Here is a 24,942-nt window from a genome sequence, read left to right as displayed (position 1 = left end):
AACCACTAGACCATTCAGGTATGACCTAAATCAAATCCCTACCAATTATACAGTGGAAGTGAGAAATAGATTTAAGGGACTAGATCTGATAGACAGAGTGCCTGATGAACTATGGATGGACGTTCGTGACATTGTACAGGAGTCAGGGATCAAGACCATCCCCATGGAAAAGAAATGCAAAAAGCAAAATGACTATCTGAGGAGGCCTTACCAATAGCTGTGAAAACAAGAGAAGCCAAAAGCAAAGGAGGAAAGGAAAGATATAAGCATATGAATGCAGAGTTCCAAAGAATAGCAAGGAGAGATAAGAAAGCCTTCCTCAGTGATCACTGCAAAGAAATAGAGGAAAACAATAGAATGGGAAAGACTATAGATCTCTTCAAGAAAATTAGAGAAACCAAGGAACATTTCATGCAAAAATGGGCTCAATAAAGGACATTAATGGTATGGACCTAACAGAAGCAGAAGATATTAAGAAGAGGTAGCAAGAATACACAGAACTCTACAAAAAAGATCTTCATGACCCAGATAATTATGACGGTGTGATCACTCACCTAGAGCCAGACATCCTGGAATGTGAAGTCAAGTGGGCCTTAGGAAGCATCACTGCGAACAAAGCTAGTGGAGGTGATAGAATTCCAGTTGAGCTATTTCAAATCCTGAAAGATGATGCTGTGAAAGTGTTGCACTCAATATGCCAGCAAATTTGGAAAACTCAGCAGTGGCCACGGAACTGGAAAAGATCAGTTTTCATTCCAATCCCAAAGAAAGGCAATGCCAAAGAATGTTCACACTACCGCACAATTGCACTCATCTTACATGCTAGCAAAGTAACGCTCAAAATTCTCCAAGCCAGGCTTCAACAGTACGTGAACTGTGAACTTCCAGATGTTCAAGTTGGATTTAGAAAAGGCAGAAGAACTAGAGATCAAATTGCCAACATCTGCTGGATCATCGAAAAAGCAAGAGAGTTCCAAAAAACATCTAGTTCTGCTTTATTGACTATGCCAAAGGCTTTGTGTGGATCAAAATAAACTGTGGAAAATTCTGAAAGAGATGGGAATACCAGACAACCTGACCTGTCTCCTGAGAAATCCGTATGCAGGTCAGGAAGCAACAGTTAGAACTGGACATGGAACAACAGATTGGTTCCAAAAAGGAAAAGGAGTACATCAAGGCTGTATACTGTCACTGTGCTTATTTAACTTAAATGCAGAGTACATCATGAGAAACACTGGGTTGAATGAAGCACAAGCTGGAATCAAGATTGCTGGGAGAAATTATCAATAACCTCAGATATGCAGATGATGCCACCTTTATGGCAGAAAGTGAAGAAGAACTAAAGAGCCTCTTGATGAAAGTGAAAGAGGAGAATGAAAAAGGTGGCTTAAATCTCAGCACTCAGAAAACAAAGATCATGGCATCCGGGCCCATCACTTTATGGCAAATAGATGGAGAAACAGTGGAAACAGTGTCAGACTTTATTTTTTTTGGGTCCAAAATCACTGCAGATGGTGACTGCAGCCATGAAATTAAGATGCTTACTCCTTGGAAGAAAAGTTATGACCAACCTAGACAGCATATTGAAAAGCAGACACATTACTTTGCCAACAAAGGTTTGTCTAGTCAAGGCTATGGTTTTTCCAGTAGTCAAGTATGGATGTGAGAGTTGGACTACAAAGAAACCTGAGCGCTGAAGAATTGATGCTTTTGAACTGTGGTGTTGGAGAAGACTCTTGAGAGTCCCTTGGACTGCAAGGAGCTCCAATCTGTGCATCCTAAAGGAAATCAGTCCTGAATGGTCATTGGAAGGACTGATGTTGAAGCTGAAACTCCAATACTTTGGCCACCTCATGTGAAGAGCTGACTCATTTGAAAAGACCCTGATACTGGGAAAGATTGAAGGCAGGAGGAGAAGGGGCGAACAGAGGATGAGATGGTTAGATGGCATCACTGACTCAATGGACATGAGTTTGAGTAAACTCCGGGAGTTGGTGATGGACAGGGAGGCCTGGCATGCTGAAGTCCATGGGGTTGCAAAGAGTCGGATACAACTGAGCAACTGAACTGAACTAACGCAAACCGAGAGGAAAGAGGAAGACTTGAGAGATTATTCAGGAAGAACCAACACTAGCCAGGAACTGACTGGATATGGGGAAGAGGGAATGAGCTAGAAGTTGTAAGAGGGGGCTGTGACACCATGAATAGGAGCTGAATCTGAGGCGTCACCCTGGGCAATGAGGAGGTACGAATCCCACAGAGAGAAAGGAAATAGATGGGGACCAGTGATACCAAGGTAAACACGGTCTACTTTATGCTTTAGCCCTGGAAGGTTGGGTGGGTTCCCTGGTACAGAAGGAAAACTGCTTTCCTGGCTCTTCTCTGGACAGCTTCTCTGGAGGGCATCCCATCTGCTCACTGCTGACATCTGGCCCATTCTCACCACACACCATCCCAGGTAAAGCCGGGGAGTAGACAGCTGAGACACTGCTTAGCAACCTGCTACTCACCGCCAGGGGCAGTGCATCTGAGTGCAGACTGTCAAGTATGATACAACCCTAGTGATGGCAAACACAGATGCTGAGAATTCCATTTCCTGTCTGACAGCTAGTTACCTCTGGGTTAATGAGACACCCCATTGTGGTTCCAATCTTTGATGCCGAAAATCTTCCAAGGCTACATTTTCTGTTGTAGACATCATAGTATTCAGATGTCTCTCTATGACTGAATCTTGCAAGGTCTCAGAATTATCACAGGTTTGAACTGACCATGGAACATAAACAGAAAGTTGCTTCTTACAATCTGTTGCTTGTAAAGCAATCTCTTATTTGATGATGTCTTCTTATTCTTTTCCCCTAACATGGAAGAGCTCAACATAAGATGAACAGAATAATGACCAAGGGTCTGACTCCAGGCTGAGATTCCCATGCACGGGTGCTTCTGGTACATGCAGTCTGAGATTATCCCTGGACGAGTCCTGCATTAGGTGAAATAAATCCATGAAAGATTCAAAGCCAAGTTCAGACATGTAAGGTGAAGAGATCACTCGGGCGACCATGTGGGGGCTGAGCTAACCTGGGGCTGTGTCAGCAACATTTCCCATGGGTGAGCTCATGTATTCGGCAGAGCTCCCACAGAAGCTGAAATAGCCAGACTGCCTGTATGACACTGGACTGACTGACGTCTGCACAAGTTAAATGAGCGGGCTACATTTTTATTTGGTTTGAGCACAAGGAAGAACTGACTTCATACAGAGTACCTTTATGAATGGAAACGCCCAGGTTATGTAAGTGTACCTTGTTCATGCTAATGGAGCCTTGGAAATACTTTTTTCCCCCTACATTTCATGGGCCTGTCCTATTTGGACTATGACTCACCTTAAACCCAACATATTACAATTTTGGGTCAGTTTTTCCTAGTCTGCCAGCACAGAACTGGGTGGGGAAGTTTCCACAGGAGGACACTTACTGCTACCTGGATCTGGGCTTTCTAGAAACCCAGAGAGCGAGTTCCCCCAGGATACTTCATCTTTGCCTCCCTGCCTCCCAGTGCCTGGCGCTGTCAAACATCAGAAGTGTTTCTTGAACCGAGCTGTGAGCTGCAAGAGGAACTCTTCCAGAAACTGGAGGCTACCTGCCCCCAGAACTTAGCCTCTGTCCACAGGCCCTAAGCTGACTGACAAGCACTGCAGTCTGGGCAGATCCAAAGAAAGATGTTCCTGAACCTCTGCCCCTGGAGGGAAGGATGTGAGGGACTGTCCGGTGGCCTTCGACTTAAAAGAGGGTTGGACTGGCTAGAAGGCTGAAGGAGGCTAAGGCCTGAGCTCCCAGGAGGCCCTGGAAGGATCCCACCAGGGGGCCACTCCTGCTGTTTCTTGTCCACTGGATAGCCTGGCTTCCAGGGAGCTTCCCGCCGGGGTATTTTGTAGAAGACTAAAGTCATCAGCTCCCGGAGAATTAGGTAAGCTCTCTACTCCACTTTGTTCAAGAAGGAGACTTCTGTGGTTGGGAATCCCTCAGTCCAGGGTCCCCCTTTAGATGAGGAGTTATCAAAAAGAAGAGCTGTGTTCAGCCTCTGGGAGGTCATGCAGGTTGGAAGAGATCTCACAGAGGGGCGTCTGCAGGAATAACAGGTGCCAGACCATCAGAACCAAAGGCGCAAGCCCCGGCTGCCCGGGAACCTGCCGGTAAGAGGGATCCTATCCTGCTGTGGCTGCCAAGCCTGGCCCTCGCTGGGCTCCTCCGGGAATGTTTAACTGGACAAGCCCGGGCCTGGGCTGCAGTCCCAGAGTTTCTCGGTCTGGGCGTGGGGCCTGGCCCTGGAATTATTTTTTTTTCCCACTCCCCAGGTAAAGCCACTTAACTAAAACATGGCTGCAGAGGAGGAGATTCTCAGATGCTGAACACAAAGGTGGAGGGTAAGAGAGGAGGAGAGATTTGGAGAAACACTGCTCCCGAGTCTTCTTAGGGAGAGGCCGAGGGCAGTGGGAGATGCCAAGGTTCAAGGAGAAGAGAGGACAGTCCCCAGAACTGGGGTGAGGGGTGAAGCGTGTAGAGAGCCCATAACAACGCTCCTTAGTGTTACTATTACCGCATTAGCTCTCTGGGGCCATGTCTGACTTCCCCTCCTTTGTCAGGCGCTTGGAGTTGCCTGCTCTCAGAGTCTTAGCGGTCCTCCTTCGGTGCTGTTTTCCATCTTCCTAAAAATAAAGCGTTTGGCTCACAGCCCCAGCCCCGCCCCCGCCCGCGCTTAATGGCAACACCAGAGATGGGGCTCTGCGTGCGTTTGTGAATCTCCCTAAAGAGCTCACTGAATCTGGACCCTTTGCCCATTTAGAGTCAGCTCACCTCTCTGCCAAGACATGTTCAGCTCGCCTTTGCCAGGGCCCAGAGCTGGAGAAAACACAAGGGAGGCACCCCCCACCCCCACCGCCCCAGCCACAGGACACGGTGTGGGGTGTGCCGAGCCAGCCGCGCCTGGCTGGTTTTACCATGGGGATGTCTGCGCCCGTCAGGCCCCCGGCTCTAGAGCGCTTGTGGTTACAGTTGCCTCCTTGGCCGACAACCCCAGACACTCAGCAGCCGTGCCTAGCAGCTCCTCCCTTCCCTTTCTCAGTGGTTTTCCTCTCCTCTGGGGCCCTCCGGTTATTGTCTGTGAGCTCCGCAGACTCGAAAGCTCGCAGTTATTTACCCCAGTCTCACTCTGTTTATCTCTGCCTTGCTGAGTGTTCTCAGATCTCCTCCCAGCTTTCTCGGGGGGACTCAGCATTACTCCTCCCACGTTCTGCATGTTCCCAGCGCTGCCCTCCAGGCTCAGGCTGGAGCAGGACTTGTCTCACTTCGTGGGCTAGTTCTCAGGTGTGTCTCCGAGCCCTTGGACGACATTCGCTGCAGTGCACTCGCCTTGTGGACATGCTGTGTGCTCCCAGTGTAACAAGACCTTCTTTCTGAGTGCTGAGGGGAAGCATATTACAGGAGGTGCTAGATGAGGGTGCCATAGACTACCTGAGCTGGGAAGGGCTGGATTGCCCAAGGAGCCTCAGAAGTGTCAGGAAACACAGCTCTGGAAGCCAGCGAAATGGGCATGTCCCTCTGATCACGGGGGACGAGGACCTCTCCCATAGGAACTGGGGGATTTGAATAAAGGTTTTGTATTTTCATCAGTGAGGCAAGTCTTGCTTGCTCTTATCTGGTGGAGGCTGACCTGGAGCCCACCCTGCTGGGTGTGAGCTATGAAAAATGGAAACCAGGTAATGAATGGAAAGCTATGTCACCGCATGGGTGAGTAGTTACCCTAGAAGGAGGGCCCCTGGGAGTATGAGAAGGCTCTTTGCTGCTCTTGTGCTTCAGTGGTGTCCGATTCCTTGTGACCCCCTGGACTGTAGCCTGCCAGGCTCCTCTGTCCATGGGATTCTCCAGGCAAGAATGCTGGAGTGGGTTGCCATGCCCTCCTTGAAGGGATCTTCCTGACCCAGGAAATGAACTTGTGATTCTATGTCTTCTGCATTGGCAGTTGGGTTCTTTACCACTAGCACCACCTGGAAGCCCTCTTACTTTATAGGACCAGACAGCTTTACTTTGGCATTTTGATTTACTTTCAGACAGATTTTCTATAATTAGTGGTACTTTCTCTCTCTATTTTTGAGTTTTGTTTTCCTTGAGTTATAAATTCCTTTTATAATGCAGGGGGAAAAAAAAGAAGCTTTCATGGATTCGGTAGTAAACCGGGTTTTAAAGGTGAAGACATTGCGTCTTTACCAGGACTGGGAGCAACTGCATGTGAGGAAACCCACGGGGCCTGTGGCTGAAACATCCTTTCCCTCTGCAGGTGTTCCTTCTAGAGCAGCCATCAGCTCCAGCCTTGGAAATTTAATTCTTTTGTTTAAGTCAAGAAAAAGAATTTCCTCAGAGCAGCAGCTGGGATTTCAGACTTGGCACCTCTTCAGAGCAGCTATACATAAAAATAGGAAACTCATTCTTGACAAACTTGGGGGAGAAAATGTTCTTGAGGTTCCTGAAACTGATGTAGAAGCTGTGCTTTTTGCCTCCTTAGTCCGTGCCTTTGGGTATATTCTCAGAAAATCTTCAGCAAATGTGTGGCCCCTTTAGGAAGGTGGGGGCTTCAGAGATGAGGCTGGTTCATAAAGGAGCTGATGCCTGCTCTGCTTGTGAACAAGTGGAAGAGCTGGAAAGCAGTCCAGACCTGTCTAGTCCATGGGAAATGATGATGGTCCCTGAGCTTGGTTAAATCAGTTAAACTGACACTTGAAGAGAAGGAAAGTCAAAGTAGACTCAGATAACACACGACGAGACCCCTGGGACGAGCATGATGTTGATAAGTATGGCAGCTTGATAAGTTGACAGGTATGACGTCATGTAACCTGCCTCCACTCACTCACCCACGGGAACTTGGCCTCTGTGGAAACTGAGGGTCATGATCTCTGGAGCTGAGAGCTTAATCCCACTCACGGACAGTTCTGAATAATTTTTTGAAAAATAAGTAAGCAGCATTTTAACCTACACAGCAATAATGAGGAATAACAAATCCACAAATACGCCACGGTGTCAGCACTGGACAGGTTTCTCAGATCGTAACATGCTCAGATGATTAAAGAATGGATCTTTCTGTAACATATCGGTCATCAGCTATAAAACTGGACTGCCCAGAAATTTATCCCTAATAAGAAAGAGAAACATCATCTATTCATCATTAGTATTCACTTCCTGGAATGAGAACACTAATTTCTACTATTGCATAGATGAATTTACTCACTGAAGGAAAATCTCTGTGGAAAAATGTGTAAAAGTTGAGAAAGATTCACAATGATACTAACTAAATCGAATTTCAGCATTGCATGGCGCTGAGCAGGTGAAAGCATCGAGTGGATCCACGAACTAAATGCTGCGCTGGGTGACAGGAGGGATGGAAAGATGATGGGGTTGTCAAAAAAAAAAAAAAAATGATGGGATTGGATTCCTACCTGATGCGGATTTACAAAACACGAAGTATAGACAAGTATACAAGTACAGAAGCAATTATAAAATGGGAGGAGTGTGACTAGTCCTATGATATAAATATAAAAAGCATCTGGGGACTTCCCTGGTAGTCCAGGGGCTAAGAATCCACCTTGCAAAGAAGGGGATGCAGGTTCGATCCCTAGTTGGGGAACCAAGATCCCGTGTGCCTCGGAGCAACTAAGCCCGCGAACTGCAACTACTGAGCCTGCGCGCCGCTAGAGAATCCCCGTGCAGCAACCAAAGATCTCGCATGACGCACCTAAGATCCAACACAGCCAAATAAATAAACTTTCTTTTTTTTTTTAACACGCATTCTGACCAAGTAAGTCAGAACTGAATTCATGGAAGAGGAAAAGGGCTTTCAAAGTTAAAGCTAGTGGGTGGAGTTGGTGGGGAAATTCCAAGGAAAGGATCAGCCTGCTCAAAGAGGTGGAATGTGGCTTTATACTGGTATTAGGGTTTACAGCCCACAGAGTTTTTATATTCATTACTTCATTTTGATTTTCCCCAGTCTTGTGAGTTAAGGTAGTCATTTTACAATAAAGACACTGAGGTTCAGTAAGGTTAACTATTTTGTGCTAAGTCCCAGCCTGGTATGTCTGGAACATGAAGCTGTGTTTTCTAAGTCCAAACCCAGAGCTTTCCTAGGCTCCTGCGGAGCTTCTCTACATAACCCAGGATGAATGAAATGTTTTATCTTGCTTTGTTTTGCTAGAGATGAGGGATCTGGGGGCTTCCCAGGTGGTGCAGTGGTAAAGAATCCGCCCGCCCATGAAGAAGACTCAGGAGTCACAGGTTTGATCCCTGGGATAGGAGGATCCCCTGGAGAAGGAAATGGCAACCCACTCCAGTATTCTTGCCTGGGAAATCTCATGGACAGAGGAGCCTGGTGGATTGTAGTCCAGGGATTCACAAAGAGTTGGACATGACTGAGCATGCAGCATGAGGGGTTTGGGGAGAAGGAAAAGAAATCTTGAGAACTGGAGACCAGACATGATTGTAGAGGTTTTCAGTATCAAGCCAAGGAAATCATGAAGAAAAATAAGAGAATAAAAACATTCATGTATTTTGGAGAAAAGATTACACAATTATGAGAATCACAAACAGAGGGCACCATTCACATTCTGGCCTCAACTATTTCACAGGTATTTTCTGAGTTGTTCTGGGTAGGCGGTTTGGACTGGCAACCCCAGATAGGTGAAAATACCCTCCTTATACTGAATGCTGGGCACCCCAGGTGGTACTAGTGGTAAAGAACCTGCCAGTCAACGCAAGAGATGCAGGAGACTTGGGTTCCATCCCTGGGTCAGGGATGATCCCCTGGAGCAGGGCATGGCAACCCACTCCAGTCTTCCTGCCTGGAGATCCCACAGACAGAGGAGCCTGGTGGACTACAGTTTAAAGAGTCAGACATGGCTGAAGCAACTTAGCACCACACATACTGAATCCTGAGTAGATGTTAACCCTACTGTGATCACATGCTTAGAGTCCCACCCATGTCTTATTAGAGCAAAGCAATCTGGGAACTCCAGAACTTTTCATTAGATTTTAATGGTTTCAGTGAATGTTGTGAAAATCAGTATTTGGAAATATGCCTCATGTTTTGTTTCTTAAATCATTAAGAAGATGCCATCTTCTTAGAAAGCACCTTACATAGACAGCAATCCTATGAAAAATTTAAAAGTCAATGTTAACAGTCAGCAAACATTCCTGGGCAGAACCAAGCAATTCCCATATTAGTGAAAATATTTCCTCTTTGGGATTGGATATGTTTACCTCCTTAAAGATTTACATCCTTATCTTGAGAAAAAATTTAACGGCCAGAAAGGGGATATATTTATCTAAAGTATAAAATCCAGAATAAATAAGAGCTGGCCCTGAGTACATTCTCAGCTGATTTCTTGCTTCATTCCTCCTGAACTCTGAGCTCCACCCCTAATGAACTTCAGTCTTCCTCAAATGTGTCCTGTTCTCCCTGGCCCCAAGGCTTTGTGCATTTCATTCCTTTCCCTGGGAAATTCTTCTCCTTTCCCATTCTTCCCCATCTTTGCCTTTAGATCTCAGCATAGTTATCTTTTTGCATAACAAACCTCCCTTAACCCTTCTTTTCCTATCCTCCTCCCCAGACCCACTTAGAATGAGGGCCTCCTTCCTGGTTCTATTTATTCTCATCCCAACACCTCGTCTAAAGGATTTCCCTGTAGCTCAAATGGTAAAGAATCTGCCTGCAATGCAGGAGACATGGGTTTAATCCCTCAGTCAGGAAGATTCCCGCTGGAGAAGGGAATGGCAATCCACTCCAGTATTTTTGCCTGGAGAATTCCATGGACAGAGAAGCCTGGTGGGCTACAGTCCATGGGGTTGCAGAGTCAGACACAAGAGAGCATTATGTGCCAGGCGTGCATCATCTTGTGGTTCTCTTATTTACCTTCATCACAGCATCTTCTCAGGGCTGTAACTGTCTTTGCGAACCCCAGTATACTGTAGGATCAATGCTGGGAATGACAGGCCAACTTCTCTCTAGTCCTTTTTTGTATCCCAGTGCCTGGAACTAAGTAGATGATTAACAAACCTGAGTAGCTGAGTGAACTGATGCCAATACCTAAATATACACCAGATATTGTACTTCCAATTCAAGGTTTTAGGAAGATTTCAGGAAGCACTCCAAGAGATTGGCTTCCTTTGTTGTGGATTTTGTGGGGCTAGCTAGCTATAACTACTTTTGTTCAAGAATTTGTACAAAGGCGTGTCATTGGGCAGAGATTTTGATTACTATGGCTATTCAAACATTGGTCCTCAGCTGTTCAAAGGAACAAACAGGCCAATGTTTAGGGAGGCCCTGCTTATGTTCCTGACCCAGCTACTCAACTAGAGCAAAAAGATGGCCAGACTTGCTGATGCCATATTTTCACACTTACATTACATGGATCATATGTTAGAAATATCTACGAAAGGAGTAATCTCATTTAAAATTTAGATAAAACTCGGGAGACCAAAGATAAAGGCTGACCCTCTAGGAAAATGCTGCCTTATCAGTCAATTTATAAGATTTAAAAATTGAGGGTCATCGGTCAGACTTTTAGTAGGCGAAACCAGAGTGAAGTTGGGGGCAACTATTTAAAAGTACAAAAGTGCAAGTCTGTGTTGACAAGCAATAATATTATATTGGAAAAGATGGATTTAAAAGAAACAACCAGCAAAGCACAAACCCCAGTCCCCTAAAGATGTTAAAAACATTTATATGAGGTTTTAAGTACAAAAGGTCAACTTAAAAGTCTGTTTCCAAATGTGAAAGAAACACTGTTGATTCCACATGCAGAGGAAAAGCTCCAGCTGACAGACAGGCCCCTTCCAGGAGAATAGTCGCAGGAGACAGTACTGAGATTCTCCTCTTGTGGTAAATAACTGCTACCTCATTCTTAAATTATCATATAGCCAGCTACCTGTAGCCATGTAGGAGGACCCCAAGAACCATCTTGTCCAAATTCTCATTTTATAGATGAGGCTTGGGGATGGGGAGGGGATGGTTAAACATTTGCCTACTCACTCATCATTGCCAGGATGCTGGCAGAAATGGAACTAGAACTGTTTGAATTCATCTCCTTGTACTTTATTAATAATCAGAAAAAACATTATCTGCTTTCAATCAGCTGGCCACCATTTAAACAGTGTGAAGCTGAGAGATTAGAAAGGCGCTGAGCAAAAGCATTAAGCATGAACAGCTGCATTTCACAAGCAGAAGGGCAGCACACAGTTTAATTGTGGGAGGATGTCCAATTTGCATGAATGGAACAGGGACAAGATAAAACCGGCTCCAGAAAAGTAATTCCCCCAATTCCCATGAGCCTTGGATTTGGCAAACTGCAGTCTGCTCAGGGATTCGGGGACATGACAAATGGTCCTGGGTAGACCTCCCCAGATGACCTCAGCCCACGCATGCATGGAGGCTTGTCAAGGTCCCAGGTGCTGGCTCACCCACAGCTTGTGGCTGAGACAGAAAAACGAAGAAAAAAGTCTTCCCCACACATGCACATAAGCAAAAACTATCTTCCCGTGTTCTCTGCCAAGAGAGTTGGAGCCAAAGAGAGGAGTTCAAGACTCTGATTTATCCATCAAGACAAACAGACTCAGTCTAAGGAGGTTAGGAAGGCAATTTAGGAAGTAAACAAAAGTTGGGTTTCAGAAAGAAGCTTTGGAGAAAACAAAGAGGCTATCCCTGGAATTCAACTCCATAATGAAAACAGAAAAGCGCTGCTAAGGCAGGGAATTCTGAAAATGCCAACAGATGGAGGCATTCAACGGGGCAACTCCAGAGGCAAACGGCTTCAAGATGTCAGCCCTCCCACCATGAGGAGTCTGGTTTCTGAGCCAGTGCCTTGCTGAGCTGAAGAAGGCCTAACAGCACTGCTCAAGTTCAGCATCAGCAAAGCGAGATTGGTGAAAAGTGCTCCCCTTCCAGGAGTGCTGAGCTCCTGGGCTGGCCTGGAGCATCCACCCTTGTGCTTTTACTTCTATAACTTTTCTGGTTGCCTGGCCAGCTGTTCCCCTGTCTCTCCTCCCTCCCTCTTGGCCCCCATGCCAGCCACAGATGAGAGTTATGTCGACATGCGCTTTCTCTTTGCCTCCCAGGCATCACTAAGAGTATCAGGTCTGGGTCCTGTTCATCCCTTCTGCAACGTGAGTTTCCCATCTCCTTATCAAATTCTCCCTTTTTAGGTGGAGCCAAATCCTGCTCCCCTTGAATGTGAGCTAGACTTAGTGACTCCCTTCTAAGGAACAGAATGTGGGGGAAGAGACAGTGTGTGAATTCTGAGACCAGGTCATTAAAGGCACTGCAGCTTCCTTCCTGCTTCTTCTTAGATCACTTGCTCTGGGGGAAGTCAGCCTCCATGTTGTCAGGATGCTCAAGCAGTGCAATGGAGATGTCCATGTGATGAGGAGCTAAGTCCTCATGACAACAGTCATGTGAGTGAGCCGAGCCGGAAACAGATCCTCCAACCTCAAACCTTCAGATGACTAGTCCCCACTGACATCTTGACTGCAACCGCATGAGAGAGCCCCCGAAGCCAAAGACCACCTAGATGAGCCAGTCCCAAATTTCTGACCCACACAAACCGTATGAGATAACAGATATTCATGGTTGCTTTATTCAGGCTGCAAGTTTTGGACTAATTTACTGAGTAGCAGTAAATAACTAGAATAAATGCAACATCTTTGAACTTTTCAGTTGAATCATCAGCAAGAATTGTCCCTTGTTCATCATCTCTTTTTAGAGAAGGAGATTTTCTTGTTTGTTTTGTTTTTATCACAAAGTCCTTTCCTCAAGGGTTGGGGCAAAACCACTCATATTTATACAGTCCTCATGGAGGGAATTTTACTGCTTTGGGGTCATTACGGCTCAATCCTAAGGAGATGACAGTAATAATGATAGTAACTATTTTCAAGAACTGTTCTTTGTACATGCTATCCTAGAATCTCTTATGTTAGTTTATCATTATATTAAAAATATTGCACCTTACATCTCCCTAGTATCCTCCAAACGTAAGCCTTAACTGTGAGCATTTGTAACCTTAAACAGCCCATAGGAAATATAAGGGACTTCTTTTCCTTAAGAGTGTTGTATTTCCATTTTAGGAAATAGTGAGAGAGATTAAACTGCCATATACTACAACATGGATGAACCTTGAGGACACTTCGCTAAGTAAAATAAGCCAGTCACAGAAGGACAAATGCTGCATGACTTCACTGACATGAGGGGTCTAAAGCAGTTAAGTTCACAGAAGCAGAAAGTAGAAAGGTGGTTGCCATGGATTAGGGGGAGAGGAAGTGGGGAGTTGCTGTTCAATGTTCCTGCAAGACGAAAAAGTTGTAGGAATCTGTACACCAGTGTGCATATATGTAACAATACTGTATGTACACTTAATTTGTTAAGATGGTAGATTTTATGTTATGTGATTTTGCCCTTAATTTTTTTTTTTGCCCTTAATTTTTTAAAAAAGGAAACACTGAGATTAAAATGACCTATTTATTTCAAGATCCACAGTAGTGATTCCTTTTTTGCAATACTCCATGCCTCTTTCTTTTTTTTTTTTCTTTTTTTTCCCATGCCTCTTTCAACACACCATTAAGTGTCATATGCTCCCCCAAACTCTTCAAGCCTAAAAAAGTTTTACTTCTTTTTATATTAAAAACAGAAATGTTTCTCTCTTCTTCCTGCAGGATTCACAGGGTGGGTAAGGAGGGGTATCTCATACAAACCAGACATAAGGATAGGATCCTGCAACTCCCAGAAGTTTGGAAATCATGGATCTGAAGATGTGTTGAGGTTTCAGAAGAAGTGGTCTTTAAAAACATCTGAGTGTTTGAAATGCTAAATTCTAAAGAATTGCTGTCACCAGTTCACTATCTAATTCTCCACAAGAGCCAAGACCTGTAGACACAATGCCCAAGAGATCAAGGCATAACAGAAGCCAGTGAAGACTCAGATAAGCAATGATGAGATGCTAATGCCCAGATGAGAAGAACCTATTAATACGGAAGTGATGGAAGAGAAAAATAAGAAGGCTGAAACTCGTTCTATTTATTAAGACATGATTGAGGGGTCAAAAATGAGGAACATACAAATAGTGAGATTCTGTTCTATCATTTTCCATAAAAAGGAATGAAAATATCAAAAGAGAGGAAACAGTACACCAAGGGTTGATTATCGTTGCCAGGTAAACCAGGAGTGGGGTTAGTGGAAGGTAGGGAGGAAGTGAAAGGAAACTTTGGGTGTTAAACAAACAAGGAGAAAGGGACACATTATGTTTAATTTTCGAACATATACTAATGCTCTCAAAGTTGACTGATGACTGGAGTGTGCTTTCTCTTTAGTCATTCTTTAGCTAGCTACCTTTTTTTTTAAACATTAAAAGCTGATTTTGTGAAGCTTTTCAACTGCCACTCTGGGGTGCAAGATCCATCTGAAGGACATGGGAGAAAAGCCAAGCTCTAAGGAGGCCTTTCTGGCCAAGACTAGAGACGTGCTCAGAGCCTTTTGCTCAGACATATCAGAGGGTCCAGGGTGGGTGGCTTCTGTGAGGGGTGTCCCCAGGAGTCAGGGTGAAGGAGACTGTTGTAACCTCTTCTTGTCCAGTAAGTCCCCTACATAAGAACCGTCGTGAGCTTTCAAACATGCCAACAAGTCCCTGTATGCCGGCTGTCATACTGTACTATTCAATGTATTGTACCTTAAGATTAAAAATGTTTTATTTTTTGTGTTTTTTAATGTATAATTTTGTGAAAAGTATTATAAACCTATTACAGTACAGCACTAGATAGCCCACTGTGTTAGTTGGGTACCTAGGCTAACTTTGTTGGACTTATGAACAAACTGGATTTACAAACACACTCTGGAACTGTGAAACGTGTTCATATGTAGATGACTTAATGTATTATTTCAGGACAGAATGTTACCATGAGACACACTGACTTGTTAAGGAAGAAAACTCACATTAGTGTACAAGCATTAAGGCTTCTCTGAGTCTTTTGGGCCATCTGCGAGGCTGGATGGAGCAGAAGAGAAGAATTGTTCAGTTGCCCAGTTGCATCTGACTCTTTGTGACCCCATGGACTGCTGCACACCAGGCTTCCCTGTCCTCTACTATCTCCTGGAGTTTTCTCAAATTCATGTCCATTGGGTGATACCAGCTAACCATCTCCTCCTTCACCGGCCCCTTATCCTTTTGCCTTCAATCTTTCCCAGCATCAGGGTCTTTTCCAATGAGTCAGCTCTTTGCATCAGATGTCCAAAGTATTGGTGCTTCAGCTCCAGCCCTTCCAATGAATATTCAGTTCTTTCATGAATATTCATTGAAAGAGAAGAAAAAGATGGTAAATGAGCAGAAGCTGGGGAGGAACCAGAGGCTGGGCCACAGGGGAACCTCCAGTTACTGGGCTCTCTCTCTTCAGGTTATTTATGGTCCCTCACAACAAAACCCAGACGAGAGGCCGGCCATCAGAAGCCTTCAGCACTGGGAGTTCCCTTTAGATCTCCTGCAGGAATCTTAGGTGAATTTTCTTTCTTCTAAAAGTCCTCCCAGAGCAAGACGTTGTCTCTTCAAAATGCTCAGAACACTGTATAATGTCTTATTAAGAAATTAATTTTATAAAGAGGAGGCTGGTGTAAATAAAAATGAAAAGCAAGGAGACACTCATTTCATGTTTGACAGAGAGTTTTCTGTCTTTGTTTCCTCTATTCTGTCCCCTCCTCCCAAGTCTGATGAGCTTATTATATTCACACAGATTCTGTTTATCTATGCATTTCCATTATGGCTAACAAATTGAAAAAAGCGCGTTTCCCACTGAAAATCACATTTAACGGATCCCTTTGGGGACAGAAAGACGTGCACACCATTTAAAACGATTAGTTTGTGGGAGGAAGAAGTCAGCCCCCAGTCACTCCTCTGCATTAAGCTCTAGTTAAAATGAGGTGGGCGCCCCGGGCCACATTTATAATGATGGAAGCCACTCAATCTCTGACTGCAGTACTGAACCTCTATGAGACCAAAATCGTTCTCAACACTATGCAAAACCAAAAGCTTACATAAGAATGCTTCTCTTCTGAATGCCTAAGAACACTTGAGCCAGCTCACAAACTGCAGGGAGGAGTAATAAGCAATGAACATGGGATGGGGAGAGGGGCTCAGTGCATTTTCTATTAGATTAAGATTATTTCCTCCTGAAAAGCAAATGCAATTGACCTTAAAGATCAATGTTAAATGGTACAACACAATGTATTAAATAATTTATTGAGGGAACTTCCTTGGCAGTCCAGTGGTTAGGACTCTGGGCTTTCACTGCCAAGGGCATGGATTCAAACCCTAGTTGGGGTACAATCCCTCAAACCAGGCTGTGTGGCGAGAAAAAAGAAATTTATTGAAATAAAATTGCTAACTGAAAAGGCCAATTTTTCTGCATATGGACTCTCCCTATGTGTTCATTTTACACTACGTTCTATTTCTTCTGCTCTGAACACACCAGGCTGACCTGGTTAATGAAGCCCCTCAGTCTATTGCATATGGCAGCAGCGAAACCCGGCTGGAGGGAGTGTGTGAATGGGTACAAGATGCAGTACAAGTATATTTGAGTCAAAAGTGATGCCGATCAGCACACAACTCTAGGTCCTGCTGATGGTCCCGTCTATACATCCGGGGTCTGAAACGCTAGACTGGAATTTACAAAGACTGTTCCTCCTGCTACAGCCTTTGGAAAGCCTCTTCTAGTCAAACACTACACCCCAAGCTGCCGCTGAGTACACACAGGTCTCGTTAAATTAGGCGAATTATACAGAAGGCCTGCTGGGGCCATCTCCCTCCTCCATCTGTGCTGACCAGCGGATGTTCGCTTTCCGTCCGGCACTGTCCCTGGTTCTTGATCATTTAGGCTTAGATTAAGCACCCCCAGATTCTAACACACACAGGGTAAGACAGCCTCCCTTGGTTTTTCCTGGGTGGTCACTCAGTGGGCAGGCTCCCCCAATAGCAGGCACTGGGGCATCCTCCCCGCCCATAGTCCTGGTACCCAGCCCTGCAGAAAGGGCTGGCCTCAGTCCTATGGCAGGTCTAAGGGAGGCACGCTGCTGTAATGCACATGGTCCTCCCTCGGTATCTGTTGGGGGTTGGTACCAGGAGTCCTGTGGATATCAAAATCCACAGATGCTCACATCCCATATATGGAATGATACAATACAATGAATACAGGCAGCTCTCAGAATCTGAGAATGCAAAAATCTGTGGATATGGAGGGCTGACTGTGCTTGGCATAGAGGATATCTGGGTACTCAGGAAGGAAGGTCCACACTGGGTTTCAAAACTTTGAGTCTGCTTAGGAGGACTTGGCTTTTTGTTTTTTTTAATTGCAATATTTGCTTTATTGTGGTGGTCTGGAACCAAATTTGCAGTGTCTTTGAGGTGTGCCTATATATTCTTAGTTAACATCTTTATTGAGATGTAATTTACACACCATTCAATTCACCTGTTTTAAGTGTATAATTCAGTGATTTTCAGTGTATTTAGAGTAATGCAGCCATCATCACAATAGAATTTTAGGATATTTTCATCATCCCCCAAAGAAACCCCACACCAAATTTATTCCTTATCCCCACCATTTCTTGGCAACCACAAATCTACTTTCAGTCTCTGTAGACTTACCTATTCTGGATATTCCATACAAATGGAATCATATGTTTGTACATTGCCATATATAAAATAGATAATCAATAAGAACCTGCTGAATAGCACAGGGAACTACATATTTTATAATAACCTATAAGGGAGTCACTGTGATGCACACCTAAAACTAACACAACATTTAAATCAACTATACTTTAGTTAAAAAAATGGAATTATACAACCCGTGGTGCTTCCCTGTCGGCTAAGTGGTCAAGAATCTGCCTGTAATGCAGGAGGAGACTCAAGAGATGCAGGTTCGATCCCTGGGCTGGGACGATCCCCTGGAGAAGGAAATGGCAACCCACTCTAGTATTCCTGCCTGAGAAATCACACGGACAGAGGAGCCTGGTGGGCTACGTACATGGGGTCGCAAAGAGTTGGACTCAACTGAGGAGAACTTATCTTGAAGAGTTTTTCTCTGAGGATTGTGAACCCTTCCTTCGGGAAGAGAGGTGGCTATAAAGACAGCCTCAGACTGTCTGGGATTACCAGGTCTCTGGGTCTGCAGGGGCAGTGGGATGGGCCTCCTGGGCAGCCCTATAAGCTTGCACAGCTGCAGGGGGATTGGCAAGGCTTTGCGTCAGGCTGGATACGCCGCCACAGTCATAACCATCGCCTCCAAAGTCCCCCAGGTCACTGCCCACTTGTGGAGGACTTTCTAAAGTGTGTTATCTTACCTGCCCCACAGCACAGTGCTGTGAAGTTGGGTGGGAGCCTCTGTGACCCTAATGCATGGAGGTGAGGAAACCCAGGGGAGCGGGGGTGGCACAGGGGGTGGGACTCGGGGTGATCAGGGCTAAGTAACCTGCCCAGGCCAGCGGCTGACACAGCAGGTCCTGGTCTGAGCAGGAAGATCCAAATGGCCTGCCCTACTTTCCTCCTTGGAAAGCGTACCTCAGACCCTCTGCCCTTCCATTCCTCTCTTCTACCTGCCTTGGAAGGTATTAAAAGGTGGAAGTGAGCCATGGCTGGCGTCTGGGTTCTGCCTGTCAATCAGACACGTCTAACAGCACCACTGGCTTCTCTCGTTTATGTCTGTCAGTGTTCAGGAGGCTTCAGTTTCCTCTCCAGCCTGACTTCAGGGGCTTAACATCACTCTTGCCAAAACACTCCACTCCTTTCCTTTTATCTCTTGAAATTGAAGGAGGCCCTCCTTTCATACGATCACTTGCTTTCTGCCCTCTGTATACCACTCTAATAACTGGGCCCTCTTTTTTTTTTTTTTTTTTAAACACTTTTTCAGACTGCTTGCATCAAGTCTTTCAAATTAAAAGAAAAAAGATACAGCTCCTAAAAAAAGTCACCAGCACCTAAGTATTGCCATGCTTTAGAAACCTGTACTTCATTTGGTATAATCTGTGTTAAAACAATATAGCATTATCTACTGTGAATGCACTAGAAGCCCTCAGGGTAGCGTTTTTGTATGAGAGGTATTAAATCTGGCTGGAACTTGACAAGAAACAGTGTCATGTGGGGGAAATCCGTGCCCGTTGAACCCTTGACTGATCACATTTCAAAGCCTAGTGCTTTGCTAAAGGGCATCTTTCTTTAAAAAATAAAGCAATCCTGTTACTCAGAGCCTTCTCTGCACACCATAGCTTTGAAGGAATTTGATAGTTTGCAAATGCGAAGTTGAAAATTAAAAACCCACGAATAAGACCTGAATCCATTTATTCATGGTAAAATGAATATCGCTTTGAAAAGTCTATCCTCATTAGGATCATTTTGATGTAATCTGTGATCTGGTGTGAGTCTGTTTAACTAGGCTCTTGCCACAGAAAGAGACCCATTTTCTAAAAAAATGAAGCACTGTCTTCAAAGGACTCAGGAGGTACCATAGAATAATATTAACTGAAGTGCAATTCGTTTTCAAGGATGTTTCATTGTTTTCTTAATCAGTTATTTTTATTTTGCCAGATTTAGCGTACCTCTTCCCCTTCCCCCTCAAAGGCATTAAAATAAATCCTGGCCCCTGCAGGAGAGATCAGAGCCTCCCAGTTCACAGAGGAATGTCCGTCCCTCCAAGCTTGGGGAGGTTTCCTAACTAATGAACTAGAACACTGTCAGACGTCTCGTTGCCAAGTAATATATTAAAGTGCTTTTCTAGTGAGATTTCTGCAAGGTAACTATAAAACCATAAAAAATACACTAAGCTTCAGTGAAGCAAAAACATTAAAAAAATAATCAAATGCCTTTAAGGAAAAGAATTCAACACAGCAGTTAAAAAGCTGAAGAGAATTTGACAAGTGGAAAAAATAAAGCTCAACAATTTCACGTCTGAGAAAAAGGGTGGACAGAAAGCAGAGCAGTGCAGGGCGAGATCTGCCTGGTGATCTCCGTGCCCGCCTTTCAACATCTCCTTTCCACGCATTCTATTCATAACATGGGCCTGTGATAAACATGTCAACAGATGTCCCCTTGTATGGAAAGAAGGAATAGCTCTTCATTTTTAGAACTTGTGCCTGAGAATTTAGGAACAAATCTTGAATACCAAGGCTCTCTTTGTTAGACCAGCATAGCAGGAACTCTCACTTGAAATACAAACAATAGCAATGACACTCAGCCTCTACCATGGACCACTCAGAAAGTGTTTGGGGGAAATCCTTCGGTTGGCTCCTGCTTATCACTCGCATTTGTGCTCCGTCATGTCTGACTCTTTGCAACCCTATGAACTGTAGCCCGCTGGGCTCCTCTATCCATGGGATTCTCCAGGCAAGGAGACTGGAGTGGGTTGCCATTTCCTTCTCCAGGGGATCTTCCTGACCCAGGAATAGAAGAGTATCTCCTGCATTGGCAGGTGGGTTCTTTGCCACTAAGCTATCTGGGAAGCCCCCATATCACCCTGCATTTATAATTGAACCATGGCGCCCAGAATGACATCAGTGAATCTGAGAGGCTGGAGGTCAGTGTCTGGGTCTGCAATTGTGTGACCCTATGGCTCCAGTGTGTTCTGTACTGTTCTGTTCTGGCCAGTCCTGCAGCCCCGGGTCTTGTTCAAGAGGTTAAGAGTGGAAGCCACCCATCAAAGACTGGTGTGGGGTCTGAAAACCAACACAGAAGATGATGTGGGTGTTTAGCTTAAAGAAGGGAAGCCGGGGGTGGGAGACTACCTGTCAATATCTTCTAGCATCTGAAGGGGTGCCATGAGAAATCTTGATTTTAGTTACTCCTGAAGGAAGCACTATGATCAAAGACACATCACATATTTAAGGTCAAGGTAACAAAGCATTCATCAGCAGTTAAAGATCTCTAAGAATAAACAGACTTGCTTAAAGTGCATTCATGCGTGGATGAACAATGGCTGAGTTGCCAGAGATGAATTCTTTATTTTATTCACAATTGCAATCAAATCCAGTCGAACGATGAACTGATTCCAGAGGAAAGTTTTTTATTATCGGATATTATCATCTCTTTGAAACAGTTAACATAGTACTGGGAAATAATATACTCAAGTTTAATAGAATGAAAGTATTTTTCAAAATATGGTACCCTGATTTATATGGAGCAAAACCAAAGGAGGCATGTATTCATGGATATTAAATATCTGCTTCAAAGAGAACTTTAGAACACAATAATCAGTCCTGCCTTTGCAGAGATTCTCCAAGGAAAGACTACTTTAAAAAGTCAAATAATTGACAGAACAATGACCCTGACCCTCCAAGTCCAATGCAAATGCCAGGATGAAACCCTTCAGTTGAATTCTGTCCCAAAGCATTTGTCTTGGGAAAGTGATAGAAAATAGAAAGCAAAGGGAATGGAACTGCTGTGTTATGAACATAATCTCTGGATTCAGACAGATCTAGGTGATGTTGGGTAAGTTATCTAACATTTTGAGCCTCAGTTTTCTCACCTACAAAATGGGGTAATAATAAGTACCCAGGTCTCATGGGATTACTTTGTTACATGCACAGGGCTTCCCTGCTTTCTGGCACACAATGAGCACTCAATAAATGGTCACTGTTATTTATGATTTCAAAATAGTTATTTTAAAGTGGGATAGGATATGTTTTCCTGGTTAAGGAGGAAGCTGGACCAAATGACTTTCACAGTATCTAACCACCATATTCTATTGTTATCCCATTTCATGTTAACTGTTTCCCCTCTCAACTCAGTCATGCCCCTCACCTCCCCATCAGGAGACAACCAAGGCACAGGAAAGTTGAGTGATTTGCCTAAAGTCACGAGGAAGAGCCAGGATTCAGAACCAGGCAATTTGGTTCTAGAACGCAGGCTCGTAGCCAGCATCCCATATTACCTTATAAGTAACCTAAAACTCTGCCTCAACATATGGACCAACCAAATATAGTCAACTCTGTGCTGCAGCTGATGAGACAGTGGTACAAGATGCAGTGTGTGCTTTCAGTCTCCATCATAGATCTTCTAGCTTTACACCCCAGAGCTTCATTCCTAATCATCAATTTCTCTCCCTTCCTTCCCACAGAACACTCTTACCGGTGATGGACCAGGGACATAAATATGCATTCCCATTCACTTCTGGGTTTAGGGTTAAAAAAACTTGACTCTGCCAAGTTCCTCTGCTAGTGATACAGACCAGGTCCCTGGAGGGCTGGCTAACCCTGAGCTTAACAGAGCTCTGAGCACAGTCAGGCATCTCAGAAATGCACTTAGATGATGACGAGGGGGTTACTCTAGCAACGAAAAGTTCCCAATAAAGCTGTCAGGACTTGAGAGGACCAGCTCCACCACCCCACCCCTGCAGGCCTGGGAGCTGCCGCTGGGGCACTGCTGGCTCCCCACCCACAGGGAACCCAACCTCCTGGATCAACTAACTCCATGCCTCTGGCTGCGGCTGTTCGTTTCCTCTTGTTCCACGTGTTTGCTTCAGCATGGATGGCTAATGGCTGCTCTTTTAGAAAAATGACCTTGCTCTCCATGCAAGTAGGGGCCACCCATTTCATCTAAAACAGAAGTACACAGCTACTAGATTCAGCACAAGAATATCCTCTCTGCGGTCTTCCTGTCACTTTTTCAATCAAGGTATTACATTGTCTTGTCATTTCCTTTTTATCTCTTAAAATGAAAACAAATTGCAGGTGATCCCTTGCATTTTGTGTTGCTAAAATTCACATTCTGCTGTACTTCATCAGTAAAAGCTCTTTCTCCCCCACCTTTCAACAGGGCTCTATGAGATGCAAATAGAACCATTTCAGTTTTCCAGTTGAACAGCTAGGGAAAGAAGTAGAAAAGAAGCAGCAGCACCCTGCTTATCTCCATGTTACACATTAACATGGTTCTCCTTTGCAGAGGTTCTTCAAGGTAAGCACACTTTAAAAGTCCAATAATTGACAGAATAATTACCTTAGCACTCTAAGGTCAATGCAAATGCTGGGATGCAGTCTTCAGTTGAATTCTGCACCAAGGTGTCAGTCTTCAGGAATGTAATAGAAAACGGAATGCAAAGGGAACAGAATTTCCCAATTTGTCCACTAAGATGTGATTGAAAAATATAACAGAGCTTAAGGGAAAGAAAGCCCCAAAGTCAGGTTTTCTATGAAATTTTCCCAAGGTCTTCTGTCTGAGAATCTCTCCCCTGCTGAAACCTATCACTTCTGCTTTGCTCTCTCACTCCTGTGCTAGAGGTCTCATTAATAATGATAATCGCTAACAATGAAAACTATTACTGTTCTTACCATCGCCACTAATACTGCCTCTACCACCATTTACTGAGCTTAATATATGCCAGGCATGGCACAGGCTTTCCCATATCATCTCAGGAAACTCTCACAAGAATCCAATGAGGTGTTTATGTTCATTAGCCCCATTTTCAGGTGAGAAATCAGAAGCTCTGAGAGGTTAAATAACTCACACAGAGCCTGTCAGTCAGTAACAGGGTCAGGGGTCTACGGTAGGTTTAACTCCAGAACTTTCATCCTGATCATGATTCCCAGTTTTCTGAGTAACGGCCCTTTGACATGACCCTCCCACCACAGGGCTTGGAGGGCACCTGAATGAATGAATGACTACATGCAGGAACAAGCCAATAAACAAGTGAATGTGCTTTAAAGTAAAGTTCTCTCTCTGCCAGAACACCAAGAAATGTCTAAAATTGAGTATGGGAATTTTCATGACTTCAAAATGAGATCTTTCCTCCACATCTTTAAAATTCAGCAGAGAGGAACTGACATGATTGCATTCTACCTCTGTTGGTTCTCCGTGCTCCTGGCCACAGGCGTAATGGCTGAAATAACCGAAGCTGACATATTCAAAAGAACCTTGATTTCAGAGACATGAAGGTTTCCACCAAAGTTAACATCAATGTCTTTTCTTCCAATACTGAACTCGCTCCCACTTTAGAGGGAGCTTGCTGAGTGACATTTACTCTTCTTGCTTTTTATTTAGTATTAGGGATAGAGAATATCAATCTTTACCCACATCTCCTCCTGCCAACACACACCCAAACGACCCATGGGCATGAAAGTCCTCAAACCATTAGATCAGCACTACCAGTCAAAGTGCTCTGGGTCACAGAGGCCGTGCTGCTTTCTTTTCCCCCATGAAGGGGACATCTATGCTGGCTCCACGCTCTTCAATCTCTCCTCCCTCTCCTGGGCCAGCATTCCCAGAATTCCTTGGGTGGGCTGAGGATGCTGAGAAGGGCCATCTGGTCCACCTTACCTTTCCTCCTATGAGAGGCAAGGCCAATTTCCTCTACAGAGCTTCCCCCTTTTGTCAGCATAGGAAGTGAGCATCCCAACTGGGGTACTTACATTGTGCAGTAAGAGGATGTCTTTTGGAGCACTCCTGGCCTCTGGGTGGGGACCAGGGAAACCTGACCTAATTGCCTCGCTTAGCTCTAAACTTTCCTGCTAATCACTTTGGTAGTCACTTTGGAGTTGTCCGATCTTCACAGATCCCATTCCTCTCCTTTTTTTTGGCATGCACCCAGCTATGGGTTCTAAGTATAAAGCCTGGTAAGCTATTAAAAATGGCTGCTGTTAAAAATGCTTAAGAATTATGGAAGGAGGAAGCTGATGTTTGGATTTATTCCCCTCTACTCCCTCCCACTCACACCATAGACCGCATAGTTTCCCCTTAGAAAGGAAAACATTCTTGACCTCTGTTTAAATGTTTATCAGAAGTTGTCTCGACTTGCAGAGTCTCTGAAGTCACATTCAGTATTAGTCACATCCTTCTTGGTGTGTGGTGTAAACCTCCTATCAGGCCAGGAGAAATACTTGGACTTTCTGCAGAAA

At 44.6% G+C, this 24,942-nt stretch overlaps 1 protein-coding gene and 1 long non-coding RNA gene across 3 annotated transcripts in view; one reads left to right on the top strand and one right to left on the bottom strand.

The window, feature by feature from the left end:
• IGFBP7 (insulin like growth factor binding protein 7) overlaps positions 1-24,942 on the bottom strand; it is a 76,194-nt gene that overhangs the window by 21,489 nt on the left and 29,763 nt on the right. The gene's annotated exons all lie outside the window — the stretch shown is intronic.
• Positions 3,166-15,697, top strand: LOC136152881 (uncharacterized). Of its 2 annotated transcripts, XR_010660282.1 has the most exons (3): positions 3,166-3,960; positions 6,328-13,426; positions 13,737-15,697. It is a non-coding gene; the product is annotated as an uncharacterized lncRNA (long non-coding RNA). The 2 variants fall into 2 exon arrangements; XR_010660281.1 differs by lacking the exon at positions 13,737-15,697 and having other exon boundaries at positions 6,328-13,490.

The sequence above is a fragment of the Muntiacus reevesi genome, chromosome 22 (assembly GCF_963930625.1).
Source record: "Muntiacus reevesi chromosome 22, mMunRee1.1, whole genome shotgun sequence".
Classification (NCBI taxonomy): domain Eukaryota; kingdom Metazoa; phylum Chordata; class Mammalia; order Artiodactyla; family Cervidae; genus Muntiacus; species Muntiacus reevesi.
The sequence above is the reverse complement of the archived record's forward strand: the minus strand, read 5'-3'. Positions and strand labels throughout refer to the sequence as shown.